The sequence below is a fragment of the Moschus berezovskii genome, chromosome 3 (assembly GCF_049115385.1).
Source record: "Moschus berezovskii isolate FMDL1 chromosome 3, NW_MosBer_1.0, whole genome shotgun sequence".
In the NCBI taxonomy this organism is placed as follows: Eukaryota; Metazoa; Chordata; class Mammalia; order Artiodactyla; family Moschidae; genus Moschus; species Moschus berezovskii.
In genome coordinates, this window is record NC_142462.1 from 94,774,191 (window position 1) to 94,792,000 (window position 17,810).

At 38.1% G+C, this 17,810-nt stretch overlaps 1 protein-coding gene and 1 non-coding gene across 2 annotated transcripts in view; one reads left to right on the forward strand and one right to left on the reverse strand.

The window, feature by feature from the left end:
• KCND2 (potassium voltage-gated channel subfamily D member 2) overlaps positions 1 to 17,810 on the forward strand; it is a 572,219-nt gene that overhangs the window by 330,773 nt on the left and 223,636 nt on the right. The gene's annotated exons all lie outside the window — the stretch shown is intronic.
• Positions 9,510 to 9,581, reverse strand: TRNAS-GGA (transfer RNA serine (anticodon GGA)). Its single transcript has one exon. It is a non-coding gene; the product is annotated as a tRNA-Ser (tRNA).

A 17,810-nucleotide genomic window follows, 5' to 3' on the forward strand; every position in this document is an offset into this window, starting at 1 on the left:
ACCCCAACCTATGTTCTATTTTTACTTTTTGCCAATACGTTTTTCAAATGCAGTTAAAAAGATTAATAGAAAAATAAAGAGCCATAAAATGCTACCTATTATTAGATTCAAAAGTTATACAAGTACCCATCAAATTGCTGTTAAATTTCTAAATCTGTACTCTCAATTTCTGTCCTTATCTCAACTTAAAGTTGGAGGAAACAGAGAACCCTAGCTCCTTTGAGCACCTCTGCTTTAGAATAGATCTGTTGTTCCCCAATCTGGCTAATCATTAGAGCTACACTGGGGAAGCTTTATAAAAGAGAGATATATCCTCACTGAGTGCATTTATTCAGATGATGGAGGAGGTGGGAGTACTTCCCACTTAGATAGGAGTGTAAAGTACACCATCTATGCACACAAAAACAAGCTACCACAGAACCTTGTGAAATAGAGAAAAACTGGAGAGCTTCCAAGTTCAAATTCCAGAATTCTCAGTCTGGAGGAGGATTTTCTGAGCTCATGCATGAGGCTTGCGTGCTATAAGCACATAAGGCCCATCAGTTGGCAGCCACCAGGATAGGCCATAGTCCTGGCTCTGGCCTTTCCAGCTGATCCTGGCCACAAGCCTGGAAGCACCATATGACCCGAGAGTAGGAAGAGGATCTTGGCCTCGGTAGTTTGCATAAACATGGTGTGATAATTCTTCTGGTCATGAGGAAAGAGAAATGGGCCATATTATGTCATTAATCATCAAAATTGTATGTACATATATATGTTTGATGATAAATTCACAGGCATCTAGGCCAATTCATTTGAAAGTAGTTTATAACCAATGTCATACTGGCTCTTCTATTTAGCATTTTTCTTTATGAGGAAGGAATACATCATTATAACACTCTGAACGTTCACCTTAAGTATATGTACCATTTGCAATCATTTATTGGTTTAAAGAGATGTTTTTTGTGACTTAATCTTTGATTAAATATTTCAAATATTTTGATATTGGGAAAGTGAAAATTAGTCCTGTCCGACTCTTTGTGACCTCATGGACCATATAGCCTATGGAATTCTCCAGGCCAGAGTACTGGAGTGGGTAGCCTTTATCTTCTCCATAGGATCTTCCCAAACCTGGGATTGAACCCAGGTCTCCTGCATTTCAGGCAGATTCTTTACCAGCTGAGTCACATATCAGGAACATGGGTCAATTGTTTGTTTACTCATGCTCCTGCTCAGTCATTTAGTCACGTCCAACTCTTTGCAACCCTATGGATGCAACCCTATGGTCTATAGCCTGCCAGACTCCTCTGCCCATGGGTTCTCCAGGCAAGAATACTGGATTGGGTTGCAGTGTCCTCCTCCAGGGGATCTTCCCATCCCAGGGACTGAACCCATGTCTCCTGAATCTCCTGCATTGTCAGGCAGATTATTTACCACTGAGCCACCTGGGAATCCCCTATTTGCTTACTGCTACTTGATAAATTAATGGAGTTAAAAATATAACCTGAAATTGCAGATTCTCAAGACTTAGCACTCCAATTTGAAAGGCAGTAAATAAATCAAAGACAGTGTCAGCATCAGCCATCAAACAATAATATCAATATATTGGATTGCATTCTAATTCATTACAGTAAGCACTTATCATACATTGGGTAATTTTATTTCATTTTCAAATGTCAGCACCTTTTAAGAAATGTTTAAAGTCAGTTTTATAACTGGTTTTGTGAGAAACAGTCACAACACTTGACACTGTTCACTTGGATAATTATTTTGTATTATGAGAGTGAAGCAGTTTTAAAAGAAGTTGACTCATTTTATTCCTCTCTAAATAGCACAGGATTTCTAATGTATTGATTCTCCATAACTGTGAGAAAAATAATAAAATTACCCCGATAAGTGTCCTAATTTCTAGCACAGCAACAACATTATGTTATTAAGACCTAATGTGACATTGTTCTAAGTAAAATGCCCTAACCATCCACCTTCTTCTTTTCAGTTCACTTCGGCATATTTCCACATTGTTTAATGATATGTGTCCTCTCAGTGGAATACTTTTATTCCTAAATATAGACAGATATTTACCTTTTCCAGTAATCTGTTGATAGCATCTGATACAATTTGGAAGCCAGAGCACATGGAAAGCATGACTTAATGTTGAAATGTTGTCTGTTGTAACAACTTTTTGCATTAGGATGCAGTGAATGTCTTCTATTTATTGCTCACTTGCTATGTGTCAGGCAATGTAATAAATAATTCTAGTTGTTATAGCAGTCCAGCAAGGCAAGGATTGTCCCTGTTAACCCAGGCATTTGACTCTACTTTTTCGTGAACAAAGTTAATTTTGATAAATTTGCATCCAGAAAAAGATAACACACAGGAACGCATGTACACACACAGAGAGACGCTGCACTCAAGAATTTAAAGTGGTTAGATTTTCTAAATTTATGGGTTCTTTTTTCAGTGCATAGCACTGTTTATTGTAGAAATTATGTCCAAACATATGAACTTTAAAAACCAATGATAGTTGTCTAGTATACAGGATGCATCCCTTATATGTGCTTCCTACTGATTTTCAAAAATCTGCCAGTTCCTTTTATCTCTCTTTCTAAGCCAAGGTTGCATAGTCCATTTAAGTGTCTAATTTGAAAAGAAGCCTGGGAATTTTTTCTCAGCCAGCCTGTCTTCTGAATGATAGGCATCATCAAACACAACTGACATTCATTTCTGACAAGAACCTACATTTTAGACAATTATTATCTCTTAAAAAGATGTCCCTTTGTAAGAGCTTTTTGGTGGCGTCTGTAGTTGTGATAGACCATCATTCTAACTAACTAATCTGAAAAACTGAGTCAATAGAGAAGGAAGTGATGATCCCACGACTCACAAGAAAGCAAATATTGGTGATCGCTGTCTACCTTCATTACCAATTTGATTTGTGGATTTCCAAAGCTAAAAGCATTAGCATTCACATGGAAATGTTTACTCCTCTCTGAACTGGCTACCTCCAAAAATAGGTTTTGATTGAGACAGGAGCATATTGTGAAAAATAAATTTCTTAAGGAATAATATTTTATGTTAAGGCAAATTATAATAGTTTAGGAGCAGTAGGAAAAGGAAAGCAGGAAAAAAAAAAAGCTGTAACCGAGATTAGCAGAAATTCTAAGGAATGGCTCATGCTTGGATGCCATCCCATAATAGACACAGCCTTATCTTTTACACAATTTTGAGCAAGGATGTCATTTAATTTAGATGTACTCTTTAATATTCCCCCAACAATGGAAATATAAAAATACAATATTATCATTAAAACATCTTTTTCATTTTATCCTAAATTAAATTTTATTTTAGGAACTATTTTAAAATTAATATCCATTATAACTTAAGAATCCCTATGCAACCACAAGATACTGGAAATATTTTCATAGAGAGTAAATATCAATCTAAAATTAGCAGTGGCCTCTTGACCTTGCCTTTGTAATTGGTTAATCCTTAGAAAAACATCTATGAATCATGGCTCCATCTACAACATCTTTTAACTATGTCAGGATCAAATTCTCAGCACAAATTTTGCTCTCCTGCATTTCTGTCCTTGATAATAATTACACATGTTCCCACAAACTCATCCTCAATAGCTTTTGCTCATTTCTTAATTCCTCAGTGACTAAAAAAGTTGAAGTTCAAAAATCACCTGATTTTCTCAGGAAGTCAAATGATAAGAGATGATAAGTGCTGTTATGTGTAAGTCTGCTGAGAATTCCCTAAGTTACCTTGGAAATAAGAACAAGTCTGAATATCAAAAAATAGAGATAACGCCTAGTTATAGAAAGCCTCTGAGGATATTCAATACTCTTAGTTCCTTCATGGTTCTGAAACTACTTTAGAGACCTTTTCATGTTTGTATAAACTTCCGTTTCTCCTATCCTAGCAAACATGGCCATGGATGTAAACTGAATATTTAGATTCCAATCCTAGACATGTCTTTGAAAGGAAAAATGTCTTGCAAAAGTAACTTGATTCGTGCTGTCATTCTGTGCAGAAATTACTCCTACCTCCCACCCATCAATCTCTGTATTTCTATGTGCCTACCCTGAAGTAGTCAGACACCAAGAATGAGAGAGTAGAATTGAACAACAAAGCAGATATCCATCTTCCTGGTCTGCCCTCATTGAAGTTCAGCCAGAACTGAAAAAAAAGATTGGAGAACTTTGACTTATGCAGAATTATTTGAACATTTGAGTATTTAATTATGTCTTACAGGTGTTAAGAAATAACAAAATGGGGGTTAAATACCCGAAGAAAGATTTTCATTGTGTAAATTACAGGCAAATTTCTTCCCTGATTCTGTAAAGTTTTATTCTTTAAGACAAACTATTTGCCAAGTCAAAGTTAAATAGAAAGAATCAGAATAATTCCTATATAAATAACCTTTAAACAGAAGTATCTCTTTCAGTTTTTTTTTCTCTTGACCTGATTTAAATTTCAAGTATAACCTGTGTAGAGTCTCTTTGCACCTCCAGTTTGCAGATAGTAGGTCAGCCAGCATAGGACTAATACACTTGTAAATGAAATGTAGGGTTTAGTAAGCATGACTTTGAAAACAAGATAGAAGTTATTGGTGTTGAAGCAGTTTAAAAAAGTACTCAGAGTTATAGAAATAAAATGTCATTCAGAAAATAAATGAATAGCATGTTCTAACCTCTCATTCTACACTACAACTGCTGGTACCAAGAAAACAAGCAAATTTGAAATAAATCGTCCTTTGACTAGCAAACCATTAGAGCTCAAAAATCATTGTTTTTAGAATTCAGCATTATTAGCTTCTTGACTCTCTGAACTGACCATATACTGACAAATATACTTAAAGTATGGGAAAAAGCATAATCTACAAGGAGAAATTGCACAAGAAATTTAAATAAAACATACAAAACTAAAATATACAATAACTTATTCATAGTATATATACATGTTTAATTTTCTTCCCCAAATTTTGGCAAGATAAACGTCAAATAGCAGTCTTCTGACCTCTATCTCTGCCTCCCAGTAGAACCTGACAATTCAGGAAAGTAATGATCTCTACTTTGAAAATCAAATTTGTTAGTAGGCCCCAATACTTGTTTATTGAGCACCGTTTAACCCTGTTAATGCAACAATGCAAATGGGTTGGAAGAAGGACATGAGTAAAATGGGGACATCAGCAGTAAATACTCTTTTTTCCTTGAATTTGGGAGACAGTCTATTGAAACTTAGCAATGCATGTGAGAGAAATCATTTTATATGCGCTTTTCAAAGTAATCCACATCCATTATTTCACTTGATTCTCTTAATAGCACTGTGAATTAAGGAAAGTTTACCTATTTCTGTATTTGAAATTGAAAATCCAGGATTCAAAACATTTATTTTCCCCAAATCTCATGACTACTAAGTCATAGATGCAAAAGTAGAAGTCACCAGGTTCATCTGACTATAAGTTCAGGTCCTTTTCTTTTAAATCCTCTGACACCTGGAAAACATCCCCTTCCACAAGTTTGCCCTGACAGTATCAAAACTGGAAGTTGGACAGTTAGGTTGGTAAACTCTTGGACAATAAATAGTTCATTGAGTACTCAAAAAGATTATTGCCTACATGGATATGAATGCAATACAGGATACAGACTTAAGTTACATTTAGCACAGTAAGAGAAGTTATCCATTTTACATCAGTGTCTAGTATAATATGTACCTCATGCTATCTACAATGTAATGTTTAAAACAAATCTTACATCTTTGTACATTGTTTATGCTCTCATATTGTGGCTTCTCAGTCAATATGAAATGATATTTATATTTTTTTCCATTTTCATCTTCTGTTTCACTCTTCCCATGAAATCTAGATCTGTTGTCAAATCTGAAATGATAACAGTCATATTATAACCTATGTTCTTCAGTAATTATAAACTGTAAGCACTGGCACTAGAGTCGGAATCATTATTTGAAAATAAAATAGGTAATATGCATGAAGTTACAAGAAATTCACCTGAGTGCTCAATAGTTATTTACAATTTAAGTCTTCATTCCTTTCAAATAAAATAAGATCTAAAAGGCCCAAGATAGATAGGCAAATTGTGAATCAGTCAATTATAGCCAGCCTTGGAGTTGCCAAAATCCCTCGGATTTTAACCATGAACTTCAATAAGAGCTCAATGACTGAAATCATTGTCCATTCTGCTCTAATAGTATCTGAAGAACTTCTGCTTCTGATTTCACTTTCTAAGAAAAATGGATTTTTGTGGGTCATGTTGTCCCGAGCCTCCAGTTTCTTTTCAGTTTTTACAGCAAAAGAATCTTCCCTTTCTCTTATTTCGCTGGCAAAATAACAAAGAAAGACTCAGAGTTATGCTTGTTGCAGTCCTGTAGAAGCTATTACAACTCTCGGTTGCCCCTGCTTTTTCTATCTGTTGTTGCTATTAAAGAGTCCAGTACATCTAGGGGTGATATGGATTTCAAAGTCAGCTCGAGGATGTGGATAAATTATTCACTCACCTTAAAAAAGTACTTTACTTAAAATAACTCTAGGCAACTAAGAATTATGCTGTTCTTCTATGTTTAATTTTAAGTGCAAAAAAAAAAAGATTAACAGGTGCTTCCTAAATGTTCTTTGTATCGTCAATAGTATAGAATGTCATCACATGATTGATGAAACATGAATACTGACTTGAGACTTGAGTAATATATTAAGAATGTGAGGCAGTCAACTTTGTTCACCTTTATGTGTCCTACGGATTTTTAGATACAGCCGTTTCAAGGATGGAAGGAGGCCACAGTATTTCAGAGTTCTGGCCTCAGATTCTGTCACAAATAAGTATGACAGTGACCAAGAGGCCTAAACTCTCGGGGACTCAGTTTCCACATTTCTGTGTTGAAGCAGCTGTTCCAACCTTATGACCTTAAAAACGCTTTCTGCTTCCTCGGTGCTATAAAGGAAAGATGTCTCCTCTAGTCAGCAACTGGGTGCTTCCGAGAAACTGCTGAGAGAAATGACCGGTAGGATTTCCAATAGTGTGTGTTTACCTGGATAATTGCCCCCCAGTTCAAGAACCAGAGGAGGAATCTGGAGACTCATTCAGAATAATCAAGCTTTCTCTTCTGTGGAAGTCTACTTTACTTGTGACTTTTTTTATAGTGTGAAATTTTGTGTCACAATGAAACTGTCCCAAATCGTAGTGTTAGGTGGAGGGGAAGGTATGGAAGGAGCAGGTAGAAACGTATTCCTGACTGGATCAACTAATTAGAAGCAGTAATACTAGGGAGGTAAACAGGAGTCTTCCTCAGTTTAAAATGGTGTTATCAGTTTCTATGTGGGGTGAGTTAGAATCTGAAAGCCCAGCATCCTCCAGAATGGCCCCCCTTCCAGCCTGCCTTTATATTCCTACCCAGCACATATTCCCCAGAGAGACTTATTTCTTTGAGATCAAACAAGGGAAGTCTTGCCTCCACAAAGCTCTTAGTGGGAAAGCAAGGTTCCACATCAGTACCTTAGCAGTACATGCTCATTAAATATTTGTTGAATGAATGAATTAAAAAGAAATGAAGGAATGGGACTCTTGTAGCTTTCCCTTGGGAAGTATACTGTCAGATTCAGTCATTTTAGCAGAGCCTGCTGAAGGGGAACTGAAATAGAAGTTATATTTCAGTGAGAAAGAGAGGGGGTTGTTACTGGTGGTGGTCAAGTTCCATGGCTATGTGTTGCTAATGAAGACTGTATAAAGGGCTGGACCAGAGTGGCTGCCAAGGGAGGTGGTGAGCACTGGACAGGAGGCAGAGTAAGGGACACACCTTGGAGGACCGGCCACAGATGGACATCTGGCTCATTGACAGTATGGCAGATTTTGTTTCAATCACCATTTCTGTTTGGTTGTGGCATTCAAATGTCTTTTTTTTTTTTTTTTAACTAGACTTTGAATTCAAATGAAGCACTCAGTTGCAGGAATTGCATTTTAACAGGGTTGGTATCTCAGGGAAAACTGACCTATATCCATTAAGATGCCAAAAGCCATAAGACAAGACTGACCCTTTTGAAGTAAAAGCAGAAGCAGCATGTCAGCGTTAGATGTGGAGATCCTAAAGGGAAGGGACTTTCATACTACCTTATACTCAAGCTATGTTGGAAATAAAAGGCATGCCATTTTTAAGAGGACCTCTATCCCAATGATCTGATGTCATAAAACATCTCTTTCTGTTCTATAGATCAGTCATCATTTATAGAAATTAGCCATTTTCTAGTGAGGACACAGGGAGGAAATATATAGGAAATTGAATGGGAAGAGGACAGAGAGAAACCAGACAAATGAGAAGAGTCATTCTCTGTAAGCCTCACAGCGCACTCCTGCCACCAAGGCTGTGTCTTTGCACACCTGGCATTTGTGAGTTGACTAACACTGCTATAGTGTATCTGTTATGACTTAACTCACATGTTGCTGCCAATTACAGCTAGAGCCCTGTAGTGGGTTACAGATACAAATAACATTTAAAATAATTTCTTTCCTTTATACCTGGAGGAATTGTGATCTCAACAGCAGGTTTCCCCTTTACTCTAAAAGCATTCATCCTGCTAACTGAGTAAAATAGCGGTTTTTCAGTTCATGCTGAGTTTTAAATGTAATGTGTTATAAGATGTTTATTCTCTTACCGATTAGCTCCCATTATCATTAATGGGAGTTGCCTGAACAAGTGCTCCATGAAGAAGTGAAAATATTATCTTCTTAGGCTGCTTTTTAGGGAGATGCTTTCTTTCAGTGAATTCTTTTCTTCACCTCAGCTCTCCTAAGTGTGACAGCCTTTGTTGGCCTGTCAGATTTTGTTTTGTTTTTTTTCTGTAGTATTGGCAGATAGCACAGAGAGAGCCATAGCAAAAACGATTATAATAAAGGACAGAGAGATAATAAAGGAGAGATGGAAGAGGAAATGGAAGCATGGATAATTCAGCAATCTTCCCCGAGTTCACAGCCAGCCTCACACAGAGCTGGAATTAGAAGCTGCCTCTGCAGAAGAATTTTTTAGGATTGCAAGATACCTGTCTTCTCATCCCCCACCCCATTACCAATTCTTAAGGCTTCTGCCTGTTCTCTTGCCTTTGGGGGGAATGATACTAAAATTGGAGTAACTTTCCTTTCCTTTTTTAAAGTTTAAATACCCTAAAAAGCAAAGTATATTATCAGCTGATTTAGTAAGGTAGACAGTTACTAGGATTACTATTCCCATTTTACAAATTGAGGAAAATGAAGTAAACACAAGATTCAATGCGATTTCAGAAAGTGGTCAGAGATGATTATCTCTTAGCAGGATGATCAGAAACAAAATGGTTAGAATTATCCCCATCACTTCATTGCCTGTTTTGCTTGAAGCAGAGAGACCCGTGTCGTCGTCGTGAAGTCACTCAGTCGTGCCCGACCCTTTGCGACCCCATGAACTGTAGCCTACTAGGCTCCTCCCTCCATGGGATTCTCCAGGCAAGAGTACTGGAGTGGGTTGCCATTTCCTTCTCCAGGGGGGTCTTCCCAACCCAGGGATCGAACCTGGGTCTCCTGCGTTCCAGGCAGACGCTTTAACCTCTGAGCCACCAGGGAAGCCCCAGAGAGACCCACAGGTATGGCCAAATGAAAGCAACAGAATGAATAATACTCAATTGGTCAGATCTCACTGCGGGCTGATGTATCTGCAGATTTGCCAAATGGTATTTGACTGTACTTGATTCCATTTCATGTTAAGAAACAGGAAATGATTTTGCAACCAAGCACTTTGTAGTCAACCACAGGAAGCACCACTGTTTGTATTCACACATGCTCATCAGGGTCTCCAGGGAGCTGTTTCAGGATAAAATATGCCTTGATAACTCTCTACCTCTAGAGTAGGAACAATTTGCCTTTATGTTTGTGGAATCTCACTATTAGTCTGAGAGAAAGCAAATTCTAAGGAAGGAGGCAAAGTCATAAGTCACTTTCCTGTGGACTTTCCCACACATGAATTGAGTTGGAAAGACAGCCTTGAAATAGCACTTCTCAAATGGAAATACCTCAATTTAGAAGATTAAATTGGGGTGTTATGATCAGCAGCAAACCAGCTCTAAAGAAGGGTAGTGTTGTGTTGAAAGCCTGCAAGGAGCAACGAATAAAGATAATTTGCAGTTATTTATTGTAGAGAACTAAAAATTGATAAATGCCAATCAATATTCAAGTACAATAAAAGGTTTTCTATTCATTCAGAAATTTTAATAAACTGACAGGACTCTAATGAAGTTATTCTTTATGCTATGCTCAAGTGAAAGACTCTAGGAAAGAAAGGAGATGGAATAGTTACTTGGAAATATTTGATTTCCACTATCAGTGGGCATATAAAAATTTCCTCTGCAATAAATCCATATAATTATGAACCATTCCTATCTATCAAAAGTAGATCCCTAAGAACCCCTAGTAGTGAAAAGCTCAACACATAGCTTCCTATCTCATCAATTCCTTTTTTTGTTCATATATGTTTACTCATTCATTGACCAGTTTTGCCAGGCCCTGAACTAGGTATTGGAGATATAAAATTGAATCACACAAGGTGTGTGGAGAAAATTTGAAATTGAATTCTATCTGGTGATAAGATTGTACCTGTGAATCAGGGCTTTTTATGGGATAGAACTCATCAGATTTTCTCAGTGCACAGGAAGACACACCATCACATTTGTTTCATTGTAAGTTAGTTTTCACACTTAAAAAAATTGCCACAGAATACTATTGTAAAAGCCGCATGACTTCTCATTAGCTAAACTAAGGTCTAGATTTTTTAAGGCACTCTTGCTTTTCCACTGATCAAACTGTGTCTTTGCTATAAAGGATAGATAGCAGTGTCTGATCGCTGTGGCCTGTAATCTGTGTATCCAGTCATTCATTCATCTAATATTCATTAGATGTTTATTATGTGCCAGGCACTGACTGTACTCGGGTACTGAAGAAATGAAGATGAATGAAACAAAATCTTTGCCCTCAAGTAGCCTCTGGAGTCGGAGAAGGCAATGGCAAGCCACTCCAGTACTCTTGCCTAGAAAATCCCATGGATGGAGGAGCCTGGTAGGCTGCAGTCCGTGGGGTTGCTAAGGGTCGGACATGACTGAGCGACTTCACTTTCACTTTTCACTTTCATACATTGGAGAAGGAAATGGCAACCCACTCCAGTGTTCTTCTGGAGAATCCCAGGGACGGGGGAGCCTGGTGGGCTTCCGTCTATGGGGTCACACAGAGTCGGACACGACTGAAGTGACTTAGCAGCAGCAGCAGCAGAGTTAAAGCACCTCCAAGAGAATGTCTGATAACCAGGACACAGAATGTTAATACTGGGTACAGTGTATTTCTCTTTGACCTTTTTCAGGCATCATAATAACTCAGGTTGACACAAGATACAAGAAACCTGATGAGAAAGAGATTCCAAGAAAATGGACTGCAATCACTCTCTACCCTCAAGGGAAATAAAAGTCTTATATAAGTACATGCAAATCCTAGAATGCAACATTTCCTTATAATCCTATATATGTGAATTATGGTAAGCTCCAAATGTATTAAAATTTCAGTTTTACTACACTGAAAGAATTCATAAAAGTTACTTTCTGTTAGCTTAAGAGAATGGGCAGTGTTTTCGTTTATTGGATATAAAGGACTGATTGTGAAAGAATTTTAAAATCCATTTACCTATTCCTGCCATTAGCCACCCCTCTCAACACCTTATCCTTTTGTCTGTCATTTCTTAAATCTCTGCTTTGCCTTTACAACTGGGTGTAGGTTCCTTGACTGTGTGGCTCCTGTACCTACTACAGTATACTCTGTGCACTGGGTACTCAATATGCTGTTTCTGCTACCACAGCTGCTGATGAGGTTGATAAATTAACATCTCAATCCATCTCTAAATAGAGAAATAGCCTGCATCTGTTGGGGATGATTTTAGACCATCCTGTAGCACAGAGATTAGATCACTCAGCAAAGGAAAATGATTCTCATAGTACTTATTGACTGAGGGGAGATGTTTAAAGAGATGGGCTGAAATTAAGTACAGGAGAAAAGGAGATTCTAGCAGCTTTTTACGCCCACATTATATGGCTCAGAGAATGGTGCGAATGTCAGGTGGGGAGTAGCGGGGGCATCCTTAATGTTGAAAATTTTCCATCTCTCCCTTAATAAAAGTTTATTATGCAGATTGCTTAGGGGAAAACTGGAGCTCTTCTGGGTCATCTCCTCTTGTGACTTCCTGACCTTGATAAGCAGCTCATACCCTCATGGGCCTTTTCGTTTAATGTGCTTCGGGGTGGGAATTACTGGTGTTTTGTTATTACTCCCTACAGAGTTAGCCTACTTTCCTGCTGAGCTGGAGAGGATTCAAAAATTAGTTTTGGCCACAAGTACACACCAAAGAGTAAAGAGTAGCTAAGGACCCAAGAGGCAGTAACTGTAGTTCAGAGAATTAATTCAATTATATCTTTTAGAGTAAATACAATATGTCCTGCTACTGTTATTGAACCGTACTTGGATCCATTCACCCATGCACAGTAAAGCCAATTTGTTGATGCTGTGTTTTGGTGAAGGAAAGTATAGTGTTTGTTGTAGGTACTGAACAAGGGGTATAGGACAACTAATCTCAAAAAATCCAAACTCCTCAGTGGGTTTTACAGAAGCGTTTTTAAGGGCAGAATGAGGGAGGGGAGTCTCAGAGTGTCTGATCAGCTTGTGTACAAGTCTCTGATTGGTTGATGGTGGGGTAACAGGGCAGTGTGGTAGAGGTTATTATCAATTCTCTGGCTCCAGCTAATCTTGTGGCCATGTATTCATAGTCATTATGTGGTTATCTTCTTACATTTAGTGGGGGGTTTAACACCCATAAAACAACTTAGGAATGAACATTAGATATTGTCATCTATGTACTTCAGGGAGGAACTAAAGATTCTGTGACTGTCACATGATTAATTTACTATTTAAATTGTTACCAATTTTCCTGGCCCCATTGCTACTTTTGTCACTACATGTTCATAGCCTTTCAATCATTAATTCTTGAGCCAGGCTTTTGTGACTTGCGGGAGGCCCTGGAGACTACAGATTTTCTACGAACAATAGGCAGGCAGAGACCGTAGCAAGAGGGATGGGAAGGGTCTGTCTCCAGAAGGTTCCTTAGGGTCCTGCTCAATAACAGTAATCCTGGCTAGTTTCACATCGTCTCCAATATCAGTCAGAGCCATGGTTCTCAAACATTAACTGGCATTGATATCATCTGAAGGGTTTATAGAAGGTTTTCTGGCATTTATCTCCAGAGTTCCTGGTTTAGTAGTTCTGGAGTGAGGCCAAGAATTTACATTTCTAACATTCCCAGGTGACACTAAAGCTTTGAGTCTTGAGACACACTGAGAAACCCCCTGTAATACAGAAAGAAGAAAAGACATTCTCATGGATCTTTGGAGTTAGACACAGAATGAAACCTAGATAACTGTGCTTCTTACATGACATGTTTTACCCTCTCTTCTTCATGGAAGAAGACTTTCTTCATTTCTCCTAATCTCTTTCCTCCATCCATTTATTTACATAATTAAAAGCAACAGTGGACCTAAGAAGGAAACACCAGGAATCTGCAAAGTCCTGATTGATCCCACACCTGAATATATGGTACTTTTCTTTCATTATAATATGAATTTAAATGTAAATGTGTGCCAGGGAACAACAGTGTTGTACAGCTACCCAAACATCTGCAGGTCCTTTATCCTCCCATTCTCTCACAGGGACAATGATGCCACACATTCCAGGTGTCTGCTGACCCTTGGTGGTTGGTGATGCCATCCCCTATTTCTACATTGATTTTTAGAAAATAAACTAGGGGAGGATTATGGTTCAGGGTCATGATATACCATAATAACATTGACCAATCATTTTCAATTTGGGGAAAAAACATGGACAGGTTATTTTTTCCTGCTTTACATTTTCTTAGTAGAAAGTAACAATGATTGGCAAAATCTTCTACTCCATGTAAAGCAAATCTGTCAGGTCAACATCTTACTAATTCAAGATAGTGAGCTTTCTACAAAAGCCAACTGTTTGCTCAGGATTTAGCTTCTTAAACTGTAGAGATTAAAATCTGAGTGTAAAGAAGGCTTTGTGTGGTTTCAAAGAAATGTAATTTAAAGGCAAATTTAAACAGGTATACAATGTGAATCAAATGTGAAGATAATGACACTTGTTTCAGGGAACATTTAAGTTGGATTGTTTCCAATTGAGTTGCTCAATATTCCGAAATATGAGCATATCTGCTAGAAAATTCACCACATTTAGCACATAGTTGTTAAGTGAGTGTACCCATAAACAAAATAAAGAGATGTTTTTTCTTTAGATAAAGAAAATAGATTAAAGTACATATAAAATACCATGTTGTTAGCATTAAAGAATTATAGCTTATAATGTTTTAAAGGGGGGAGTTTAAAACTGAAAAGGAGAGCATTGGAAATGACTGACACTTGAGCAGTTCTTGAATTCAAGGCAGACTTGAATGGACACATGAATTACATGAGTGCTTAATTGTTCAGTCATGTCCGGCTCTTTGGGACCCCATGGACTGGAACCTGCCAGGCTCTTCTGTTCATAGCATTCTCCAGGCAAGAACACCAGAGTGGGTAGCCATTCCCTTCAGGGATCTTCCCAACCCAGGGATCAAACCTGGATCTCCTGTGTTGCAGGCAGACTTTAAAAACTGAGCCTCCAGGGAAGCCCCATGTGAAGTTCAAGAGAGTGCTGATTCCTTATGCAAATACTTTATACCATCATTTTGTATGTGACTTTAAAGAGATCAATATTAAGTAGAAAATGTAGTAAGTCCTCTACATACAAACGAGTTTCATTGTGAGGAGTTTATAAGTCCAATTTGTTTTAAGTTCTACAAATTTAGCCCAGGGACCCGACTAACACAATCGACTATATAGTCAGTCAGTCAGTTCCGTCACTCAGTCGTATCCGATTCTTTGCGACTCCATGGACTGCAGCACACCAGGCCTCTCTGTCCATCACCAACTCCCAGAGTTTACCTAAACTCATGTCCATTGAGTCAGTGATGCCATCCAACCATCTCATCCTCTGTTGTCCCCTTCTCCTCCTGCCTACAATCTTTCCCAGCATCAGGGACTTTTCATATGAGTCAGCTCTTTGCATCAGGTGGCCAAAGTGTTGGAGTTTGAGCTTCAACATCAGTCCTTCCAATGAATATTCAGGACTGATTTCCTTTAGGATGGACTGGTTTGATCTCCTTGTAGTCCAAGGAACTCTCAAGAGTCTTCTCCAACACCACAGTTCAAAAGCATCAATTCTTCAGTGCTCAGCTTTCTTCACAGTCCAACTCTCACATCCATACAAGACCACTGGAAAAACCATAGCCTTGACTAGACGAACCTTTGTTGGCAAAATAATGTCTCTGCTTTTTATATACTAACTAGGTTGGTCATAACTTTCCTTCCAAGGAGTAAGCATCTTTTAATTTCATAGCTGCATTCACCATCTGCAGTGATTTTGGAGTCCAAAAAAAAAATAAAGTTTCTCACTGTTTCCACTGTTTCCCCATCTATTTGCCATGAAGTGATGGGACCAGATGCCATGATCTTAGTTTTCTGAATGTTGAGCTTTAAGCCAACTTTTTCACTCTCCTCTTTCACTTTCATCAAGAGGCTCTTTACTTCTTTTTCACTTTCTGCCATAAGTATGGCGTCATCTGCATATCCGAGGTTACTGATATTTCTCCCAGCAATCTTGATTCCAGCTTGTGCTTCATCCAGCCCAGCATTTCTCATGATGTAGTCTGCATGTAAGTTACTATCTAGTACTGTACTGTAATAGGTTTATAATACTTTTCACACAAATAATACATAAAAAGCAAACACAAAAATATTAATAAAACATTTTGAACCTTACCGTATAGGACCATGAAAAGTACAGTAGCGCAGTACCACCACTGGCACACAGGGGCACATTCACGTCTTTGAAAGTTTGCAACCTGAAGGTTCGTATGTCGGGAACTTACTGTAGTGACCTCCAAAAAAATCTTCCAACACTATTTATTGTCCTTCCATTCCTGCACACCTTAAAAGAGAAAGACACAATGAACACTAAAGTGAATAAATTTTCCTGGTGAGCCACAGAGAAGGAATCTTCTTTACAATGAATAATCTTTAAATCAGGACTGGTGTGATGCCCCAGAGCCCGCCACACACAGAGAGTCTCCTATTTCAAGCAGCTTAAGGTGACCCATTATTCTGCTGATAACATTATGAAGCAGAAAAGAACAGAAGCTGTGAGGAGGCTTGCCTCAAGGAGCATGGAAACATGTGCTGGGGGAACAGAAGGGCCTGACTATGTGGACACCGTTGCCACCTCGAAGGCTCTCCCTTCTTCAGAAAAGCTTAATCCCTAGCCAGGAATTTGATTCTGTTTTATCACTATTTCAAAGTCTTTTTCTGGGCAGGTTCTTTTAGGATATCATCAGATACGAAGCTATTTTGTTCTATTCACTATGACATTTTACTTTATCGGGATGCAAAATGAGGACTTGCTACTAAAGCACAGATTTGTAAGAGAAAGATTTATTGCACACATGTACAGAGAAACAGTATTACCTGAAAAAATATGTGCTGGCAAACGACCTCGACTTACAATATTAATAAAACAGATTTACCTGTATAATAGACATGAAATATAAATCGCTCTAAGGAATTTGTGGCATATTAACATTGCATAAAACCAAGTTTCCTTGCATAGAGGTCTATTATCTTCATCCCAGTTGGAGATTTTGCACTGTTGTTCCTAACATTTTGCAGAGGTTACTGTGCATATTGTTAAATTGATGAGTGTGTGAATCTATGTTGTTTCTGTTGTTGTTTAGTTGCTAAGTCCTGTCTGACTCTTTTGAGACCCCATGCTGTACGGGGGGCAGGCTCCCCTACAGCTCTATAGCCCACCAGGCTCCTCTGTCCCTGGAATTGCTCAGGCAAGAATCCTGGAGTGGATTGCATTTCCTATTCTAGGGGATCTTCCCAACCCAGGAATCCAAGCCACGTCTCTGGCATTGCAGGTGGATTCTTTACCACAGAGCTACCTGGGAAGCCCATGTTAATCTATAAAAGTCCCCAGTTCTTGAAGTTTGCAACTTAGGATTTCATTTCTGAATCTTGCAAGCTGGCAGCTAGTGTTTCATTTTTCCTGTGTATGAGATAGCTCATCACTTGTTCCTATCAATGAGAAATACTTTCCAGAATATTTTGTGTCATTTTTAATTGTATATATATATATATATATCTTTAAAACCATGTGTAAAGTGATGGTAAAAAACAATTCATATAAGTAATAGCTAAGATTCTCTTCCATGTCTTTAATCATTCTGTTGGTATTGCTTGAAATGCTCCATCATTTCCCTCTTCCAACACAGAAGTCCATGTTCTCCAAGAAATACTCCTAAATCTTTCAATGCCTACATTTTTCTTGTTTTTGTTCCTAATAACCTTCTTACTGAACTATTAACATACAACTTTCCTACCAAAGTATATCCATATTTTTCATTGATTTGCATGTCTCTCTACCAATAGCCTAGGTTCCTTGAGAGATTCAAAACTGTGTTTTCTGTTATTCCTGAATTCCAACTCCAGAATATTAACACTTAATAAATACCCAGTAAAAATCCTTTGCATAAAATTTCAAGTTAACACCCAGAGTAATCCTAGTTTCTATGACAGTTGTAGAGGCAACTGAGAAATAATGAGCAATTAAAAGAGACTAATTCTTATTCTGTGGTATAAAAGTACCACAATC